The following is a 9,873-nucleotide window of genomic DNA, read 5'->3' on the forward strand; positions in this document are numbered from 1 at the left end:
GGTAATTTTTCAATTAAGGCTGCAACTTGGAAGGATTCACTGAGAGACATGCCTTCTGCGTGAATGTCATGCAGAATGAGTTGGAAATCTTGAGCTTGGCTGATCACAGTTTTTGAATCAATCATTACAAAATCCAAGAATCTGCCAACCACAAATTTCTTTGAGCCGGCATCTTCCGTTTTGTACTTTTTCTCCAACGATTCCCAAAGTTCCTTTGCTGTCTTGATTGGACTGTAGACGTTGTATAATGTGTTGTCAAGTCCGTTCAAGACGTAATTCTGGCAAAGGAAATCGGCATGTTTCCAGGCATCAACCGCAGCAACCACTTGCCGGTCGGTTTCATCCTCTTTCAGGATAGGAGCATCTTCACGGAGGAAACGAGCCAAGTTCAGAGTTGTAAGATAGAACAACATTTTATGTTGTCATCTTTTAAAGTCAGTTCCTAAAAACTTCTCTGGCTTTTCCCCATGATTTATTGGCACTGTCACCACAGGAGAGGGGGTTGGCGCCATTGCAGCCACCACAGTAGTACTTGTTTGGGCATTAGTTTCAGTAGCCATCAATTCTAACATATAAAACAAAATTATAATTAGAATTTACACTACACAGAAAATTAAACGAAATTCACAGAATTAAATTCTGAAAAAATAAAAGAAACAAGAATGTAACTTTTATTTTCCAACTAATTTGAAAATAAAATAAAATTTTATTTAAACAAATTAATTCCACACAGAAAATTAAATTCTGTAAAATAAAAGAAATAAAACTATAACTTTTATTTTTCAATTAATTTGGAAATAAAATAAAATTTTATTTAACCAAAATAATTCCACACAAGAAATTAAATTCTGTAAAATAAAAGAAATAAGAAAATAACTTTTATTTTTCAATTAATTTGGAAATAAAATAAAATTTTATTTAACCAAATTAATTTCACACAGAAAATTAATTTCATTAACACTTCAATAATTAAAATACTGAAAACAGAATTTTAATTAATGAAAACTCAGAAAATAATTTCTAAAACCCAAAATTAATTTCTGAAAAAATTCCACAAAAATATATTCTGAATTGTTAATGACACCAGTATCGTACTACTAGTTGTTGTCAAAGAAAAGAGACAGTATATTACTACTATCTGTCAAATAGCATATAATTACTATTTTTTTTTTCCAACCAGAATATTATTTTGTAAATTCACAGAAAATAATTTTCTTCCGAAATTATTTACAAAGAATGAAAAAGGGAAACAAACGAAAAATTCTATAAACAGAATAATTCGAGTCTGTCTTAAGATTGTTGGAACAATCTTCTATGTAAATAAAATAACTTGAAATAAATTCAAACAAAATAAATAAATAACATACCAGATTTATTTATCGAACCGAATTAAAATTAAGACCAAGTCGAGTGTGTGACACTCTGTCCTTAAGACAGATTCGCCCCGCTACGGTGCTTACGGTTGAGTGGCGTCTATCTCCCAGGATACAATGATCTTCACAAATTTGTAGAAGCACTTCAAACAAATTTGTCTGGCGAACTAGAACCTTGTGTTCTATAACTCTCTGAAATTTATTCCTAATATTTTATATGAAGAATAATGCACTAAAAGAAAATGGACAGCAAAGAGACAAGAATTTCAGACTGAATTTTTCGGATTGCAAATTGGATTACCAAGACTCAATTTTTCCAGGGTCTAAAATGCTGGATATAAGGCTGTATATATAGGCACCCAAGTGTTGTTCCGAACAAGTGCAAAACATTGTTGAGAACAGGTGCAAACCCTGTTTCAAACATGTTCTGCCCGTATCACATGGGACCGTTTTTCCTTCCAAACAGTTTTGGAAAATAGCCGTTAGTGAATGGAACACTTACAAACCTGTTGATCAAAGTTTAAAAGTGCCCTTGCTACATTATTTATTTAAACTATTTGAAATAAATAAAATATATATATATATATATATATTAAACTATTTAAATATATATATATATTAAACTAATGAAATAGCTTAATAAATAAAGGAAGAGGTACAAACTTTAGGAAACCAGTTAGGAACCTAAAATTTGAATTTAGAATTAAATTAAATTCCCACAATAATTTTTATTGAAAAAATTCACATGAATTTTATCTAAAAAATTAATGTTAGATCCGAAAACGACGTCAACTACCCATTCACTCATAAATGGTTTTGACGTTTCGTCTTCACCGTGTGACTTGCCATGCGGCAAGGAACATTTTACCTCTACGGACCCACCCTAAAAGACGTTTGGGGCCCACTCAATTTTGTGCTCAAAGTTGGCTCAAAATATGCCTATATAAACCATTTTTCCAACGAGTTCTAATAGCACTCCTCTTAAATAATATAACCAAAAACTCTTTTTTTTTTTTCTTACTATTTTAAACAAATTACACCTCTCAATTAATTTAATAAATCTTAATTTATCACTTTAAATCAAAAAAGAGTCGACTTATATATTTTACAATGCTACTTGCATATCATTCTAATCAAGAATTTGTTTAAAAATTTATACGATTGTCATATTTCATATACTTATTACAATACAAATATAATTGGACAAATTATACCAGTAGTCCCTATATTTTACCCTTTGCATTATTTTAATCCCTACACTTTTAATTGTCGCAATTTTGACTCTTAATTTTCAACTTAGTGTCAATTTAGTCCAATTGATAATATTGTTAGTGTTTTTGATAGAAAATAATCACTAAAGTAGTTGAGATTAACTTACTAAGTTGACTAAGTTTAGTAATTTTGCTTTAAAAATATGGTACATACCACTTATGGCGTATTTTCTATTAAAAATGCTAATATTTGTAATCAATTTGACTAAATTGAGTAAAAATCATAAATTTAGAGTCAAAATCAAGTCAATTGAAATTATAAGGACCAAAATGATAAAAGGACCAAAATAGAGAGACTATCAACATAATTTGCTCAATATAATTTACTATTTGCTACTATTATAAAAATATGAAGAGCTTGTCATGTTTTCTACGTTTTTTTGAATCTCAATTTTACCCTCTCAAATTTACTATATTTTCTAAAAGTCATGAAGAGTCTTATATAAACCAATTATTTCTTTATTTTTAGAGTTAAACACTCAAAAATATATCTTCTTCCAAGAGTCCTATATAAACATAAACAAACCGTCTCCATTCTCATAATAATAGAAAAAAGTTGTCTCTTTATTTTTTTACATTGATGATAATTGAAAAACAAAAAATAATTACTCTTTTTTATTTTCTGTGTCTGCTTCTATACTGATATACATAATATTTGTAATTGTCCATCATGGTTCAAATTACTGTTTTATTATTTAAATTCTTCAGTCGAGTATGTATTCATTTATTGTTTAGTTGTATTTTGGATACAGATCAATTTACCCATAAAGTCTCCATACTCTTTTGGCATCTGGGTTAAAAGTCAGCTTATTAACTTTTTTAACTTTTTGGGTTATATTACTTTTCTACTTTTTTGTACATTTTTTTCAAAAAATAAAAAAGTCAAAAAGTCAACTTTTAACATATTTTCCAAAATAGGCTCATGTACTAATTTAAGAAACAAGCATAATTACAGTACTAACAATTGATGAAAAATCGCGTGCCACGTGCAACGTATGTGCCCAACCACTAGTTTTATAAAAAAGAACCTAGCTCATTGTGTCCTTTCACTTGGACCCTTTATTTCAAAATTACTATTTCCGCATGATTATGAATTGAATTTATGTGTGAAAAGTTTTTGATGCATCATTTCTCACTTTATATATATATATATATATGCATGAAAAAAAAAATGTTAACTGTTTATTCAAAATTTGTTACAAGAATGATTGATAATGGCATATTTGTAAATAAAAGAGTCATTTTAACAAGTCTTTTGTTTCAAAGTGAAAGAATCGCATTGAAACACATCATTGTTTATAGAAATTTTGTATGAATTTTTTTATTATATATCACTACGCATGCATGAATATATATAGTCTTGTTAAGTTGTACCCTAAAAATTAGGGATACTTACGTGTAGGTGGACTTATTGTCTAATAGGTCCTATGGAAAAAATTTGTCATAAAAAAGTCACTAATTGTAAGTTTTATCTACAATTTATAAAAATCATGACAAAAAAAGTTCCTAATTGTCAATTTTAGCGACATATGTAAAAAATTATCACAAAAAAATTATTTTTAGCGACAATTTTATCAAGATTTATTTTCAATAGGACTTGATGAGAATTAAGTCTAACTATTAGCACCTATTAGTAGTTTAGCCTAAAAAAATTAGGGGTGAACATATGTCGGGTCGGTCTTTACATTGGGCCGATACTACAAAATAAGGAATTATATCAAGCCTTTACATTTGTTCAAACCCGGCTAAAAAAAATTAAAAATTTCAAGTCCACCTGTCAGACTATATGTTAAATTTTTTTTTTTAATATTTCATAATTAAGTTCAATCGCACATTATATTTCTTAAATAAATATATTGACTTCATTATAAATTGAAAGATTTTGTGTATAAATTGAATGATTTCTTAAATAAATTCAATAAATTTGAGTTTTAATAAAATCAACAAAGATAAAATCATCCAAAAAAAATATATATTTTAATTTATTATAATTAATTAATTTAATAGTGGGCTGGGCAGGCCAGGCTTGATTAAAAATATAAATCTCAAGCTCAGCTTATTAAAAATATTAGCCCAATCCGGCCCTATGAGCTAAAATAACATTTTCAAATCCTAAAAACATAGAGTTGGGTCGGACGGGCCGATATTCACCCCTACTAAAAATATATCTTAAAAATAAACTTTTTTTTATATATTTTTTTATGTAGAAAATAATCTTTTTAAACTTGTTAACACATTTTAAAAAAAAAAATCATAATTTTTGTTTAGTACGTGGGAAGCTGCGGTAATTTGGAAAATCTTGATTATAAAAAGATTAAAGATTTCAATAATATTATAAATTGAAAAATTATACCAAAAATTTTATTTAAAATTATTAATGTGTAATTTAAATTTATTTTAAATATTGACCCACGCTACACCAAATTCTAGGAGGGTAGAGTCAACTATAAACGGTTAAATGAAAATTTAGAATTTGATAAAAGATGTTTTGATTAACTTAAGCAAAAGATTAAAAATCTTTAGCAAATTTAATTGTAAAAGTGGATTTTGGCAAATTCAATGGACTGAAGAGTCAAAAAAATTGACAGCTTTTAATACACCTAGAAGACATTACCACTCGAATGTTATGTCTTTTGGTTTAAATATAGCACCACATGTATTTCAACAGTAGATGGATACAATCTTTAAAGATCTTAAGGATTGTTGTGTAGTTTATATTAATAATATACTTATCTTCTCTGAAACCCGGGAGGAGCATAAGAAACATTTAAAATTTCTTTGTGAAAAATTTCAAAAACATGGAATTGTTTTGTCACCAAAAAAGATTGAACTAGAAAAAGAATCAATTGAATTTTGGGGAATAATTTTAGACCAAAAAGGTTTAAAATTACAGGAACATATTTTGTCCAAAATACGAGATTTTCCTGATACTCTTGAAAATACAACACAATTAGAGAGTTTATTAGGGATTTTAAATTATGGACCAAATTTTATCAAAAATCTTTCAAAAATAGAAAATCCTTGGTTAATCATATTAAGGGAAAATGTTATTTTTGAATGGACCGTAGATGATGTTGCTTTAATTAAACAAATTAGAAAAAATGTTAAAACTTTACCAGACGTTTATCTTCCTTAAGCAAGTGATAAATTAATTTTAAAAACAGATGTCCCAAAATCATGTTGGAGATGTGTTCTTAAAGCAATACCAAGTAAAGTATGGCATGTTAAAGAGATACCTTTATCAGAAAATGAGATTGACCAAGAAAAAATCCAATACCCATAAAATTACAAAAAGAAGAACTAATTTGTGAATATAATTCTAGAAGATTTAAACCAAATGAACAGAAATATATTATTTTTGAAAAAGAATTACTTGCAATAAAAAGTTTTCATATTTATTGAGCCTCAAAAAATTTTATTGTGTGCAGTTATAATAAAGCAGTAAGAGATCTCTTGATCAACAAAAAATCCATTGAGCAAAAAAGAAGATTAGCCTGGTATAATAAAATTTCAAAATATACTTTTGAGGTAGAACATCTTAAAGGTACTAATAATTTTCTTACAGATTTTCTTAGTAGAAATTGTTTTCAGAAAATTAAATTACTAAACAAGTAATTTTAATTTTTGCAGAAGACCTGTAGACCAAGAGGAAAAAATGAACAAGGGTAAACAACCCGCACAAGGGAATTGCGTAACAATTGCTAAAAAAGCAATCCCCAGACAAGAAAAAGTTTAAGTTGTGTTTGCAGGAAAACAACTTGAAATTTACATAGAATGGAATGATTGCAATAAGACGTTTGCGGATTTACAGGAGCTAGTTTTAAATCCTATGATAGCATAACCAAAGCTAAAAAAGCCTTTTACAGTGCACCAGCTATGACTGTTTATCAAAATAATTTTTGTCAAATGAGAACTAACTCAATTCTAACTAATATTCATACATTTAAATCAGATGAATCTGAAATAAAAATATTTTTCCAACCTTGACATATCTAGAGAAATTTATACAGAACTCAATGGAGTTTGAAAAACTAACATTGTTAACAACAAAGTGAAATTTCGAAAACACATGAGAGTACTAGCCAACAAATTAGCTGCGTAAACAACTAATTTCAATAAAAACTTTTGCCAAAAGCCTACTATCCTAGAAATAGCAACCAGAAAATGGATATTTGGTTTACATCTAGGACTTGGTTTGTCTGTGGTTGATAATTTCAACTAGACAATCCTATTGGGACACTATGGCATATCATGGGACCTATTTCAATAATTTAAACTCTTTATTTTGTAAATCTTTTAAGAAGATCATTCATATAAAAGATCATGATCATCAGCTAATTATAATCAAATAATTAGATCACATATGTTTCTCAAATAAGAATTATTTACATCAAGATCTCCAACTATCTTGATTCTTTAATATTCTGCTCAGAATTTTCAGAACACAATTTTCGTGGTTAAAATTATAAATAAATTATTTAGACAATTCTAAAATTCATATAATTTTCTGGAATGTTCAACAAACATATTATGGTCATTTTTCAAAAATAATTTCCCAAAAATAAGTTATAAATAAGTATATAAAATTACAAGAAAATTACATGACACAGATTCGTCATGTTTTCTTAAAATAATTCCACATTGAAATTTATAAATCAAATCCATAATCTAAAAATTAAAGATGAAACTAGACTTCTCAAATTTCATTTTTAACTCAGAAAATACTAGATTTGGGCTAATATAGAAGTTTTAGTAATTTTTCAAACATGAACACGAAGCAGAATCTGTCTAAAAATTCAGATTTAATCAAAATTTCATATAAATTCGTACAAAGCTAGAATAATTGATACAAAAGTTTCTGGATGAACTAGACACCATTATTAGCAACTTTTTAGAAGAAATCATATCAAAATTTATAAAATTGTCTAAAAATTCGTACAATATTCTGGCAGAGTTAAGAACCATATGATTAGATCAAATAAAATTTTCAATCATATGCAAGCCTAAATCAAAAATTTTATCATAATTTTAATACTACTAATATATATAACACCAAATTTACATGTAACTACAAACAAAACTCTCAAGATTTTTAGCCTCATAGCCATTTGAATAAAATCTGATTTTGAAGAAAAAGAATGAAAATGTTTTGAGGGGTTCTTACTCTTTTATTTATTTATTTATTTATCAGTAAAACAGAATTTTTATTGATGAAGAAATTATATATTTCATATGAGATTACATCAATAAAGAGAGGAAAAAAAAAATGTACTCTGTTGGTGAGTAGCCAACACTAGCTGGACAAAACAGAGGGTACAACACCCAAAATTCAAAGCAGTACCCAAAGTTCACACCCAAAATTCAAAGCAGCACCCAAAGTGAGCCAACACTAGATGGACAAAATCAGCGGGTACAACACCCAAAATTCAAATGACGCCAACACCCAATACATTTCAAATGACAGAACACCCAAATTCACAGCAGCAGACCCAATAACAACACAGGCCCAAAATTCACCAGCACACCCAATATTCAACACACGGCACGGGGATTCTATTTACGTTTAAAAAATTATTAAGTATTCTTAATTTTTAAATATATTTTATTTAATTATTTAAAATTTTATTTTATTCTCATTATATCTTATTATTTTTCCAAATTACTGTCAAGGTAAACTCAAATAATAAATAATTAACAAATTAAAAAAATTAAATTATTTCAAAAACTTTTCAATACAGAAAATAATTCTAAAAAAAAACCAAACTTATGAGCACATAAGCATTATAAATACAGAAAAAAAAGCTAAACTTTTACATAACCATTACAAAACTTTTTAATATAGAAAAAAAATTTACATTATAAATTATCCACAATAATGTTCGTGGAAAAGTAAAAATCAAACTTATAAGCACATAAGTATTAAGCACTAACAAGAAAGAGTAGTTTTCAAATAATGTACAATTTAAATTACAAAATAAAAACAACTGCAATAATATGGTATTGTTAATCTAACTACTGAGTCCTTTAATTTTTGTCAAAAAAATGATATAGAGAAAATTGATGGTACTCTACAAAAATTGTGGAACCCGTTTATATGAATATATATTTACCTCTTTTTTGATGAGTTGCTTCAAGAAACTATTTTGATTATTATTCTTGTCCACTATTTGATTTTGTTCAAACTTTCTTCTATGATTAAGGGTTTCAAAATAATTAAAAAAACAATGATGTTGATGATGATTGTGAGTTTTGGTAAGGTGGATTGGAGTTCCAGAGGGAGGAAGAAGAAGAAGAAGAAGAAATAACTTTGATCTCTTGGGAAAGAAGATACAAAAAAATTTATTTTAGAGTTCAGTATGTGTTATCTTTATTAGTAAATTCATATTAGAATATAATAGGTATTAAAATTTATAAATTTAAATTAGGGGTACTGAAACATATTTTGGGTTCAAATAGAATCCCCACACACAGCACACATAGCAGCAGGCCACTCCTAACAAACAGCAACAGCAACCACACAACAACACAATAAAGGAACCAACACCCAAAATTGCAATGAGGTGACGAAATAATAGAAAAATATTAGCCTTTCTTCTCGTTCTCTTCTTCCTCACTTGCTATCACTATTTTTATCTATTTATTTATTTTTATCTCTCCGATCAGGAAAGAGTTGTATGCATATATAGATAAATCTTCATTATGATGTATGAAGACAAATATTTTAAAATCCAATGCTCTTCATGTAGTCTACTACAAAGTGACAAGGGGTGATATGCATATACAGATAAACCTTCATTATGATGTATGAAGTCAAACTTTTTAAAATCCAATGCTTTTCATGTAGTCTACCATACAAAGTGACAAGGGGTGGTGGGGTGACTTAACCCCACCGGCCACCTAAGCTCATTTTTTTTTTTCGTTTTTTTGTTTTTGTTTTTGTTTTTGTTTTTGTTTTTTGTTTTTTTTTTTTGTTTTTGTTTTTTTTTGTTTTTTTTTTGTTTTTGAATTGAATAATAAATTTATATAAATGTGTATTTGCATGGTTTCTTAAAATCAATTAATTAAGATTTTTCAAGTGAGGTATTTAGCAAGGGTAATTATTATGTTGAACCATTGTAAAAAATAATTACAAACAACAAACATTGAATACTCACAAAACTATTATTTTTACTAATATTTTTGTTAGTGTTTTAAATTGGAATAGCTTTTACCTAATTTATTCAATATTA

This window comes from Camellia sinensis, chromosome 5 (genome assembly GCF_055761805.1).
Source record: "Camellia sinensis isolate YWXY chromosome 5, ASM5576180v1, whole genome shotgun sequence".
In the NCBI taxonomy this organism is placed as follows: Eukaryota; Viridiplantae; Streptophyta; class Magnoliopsida; order Ericales; family Theaceae; genus Camellia; species Camellia sinensis.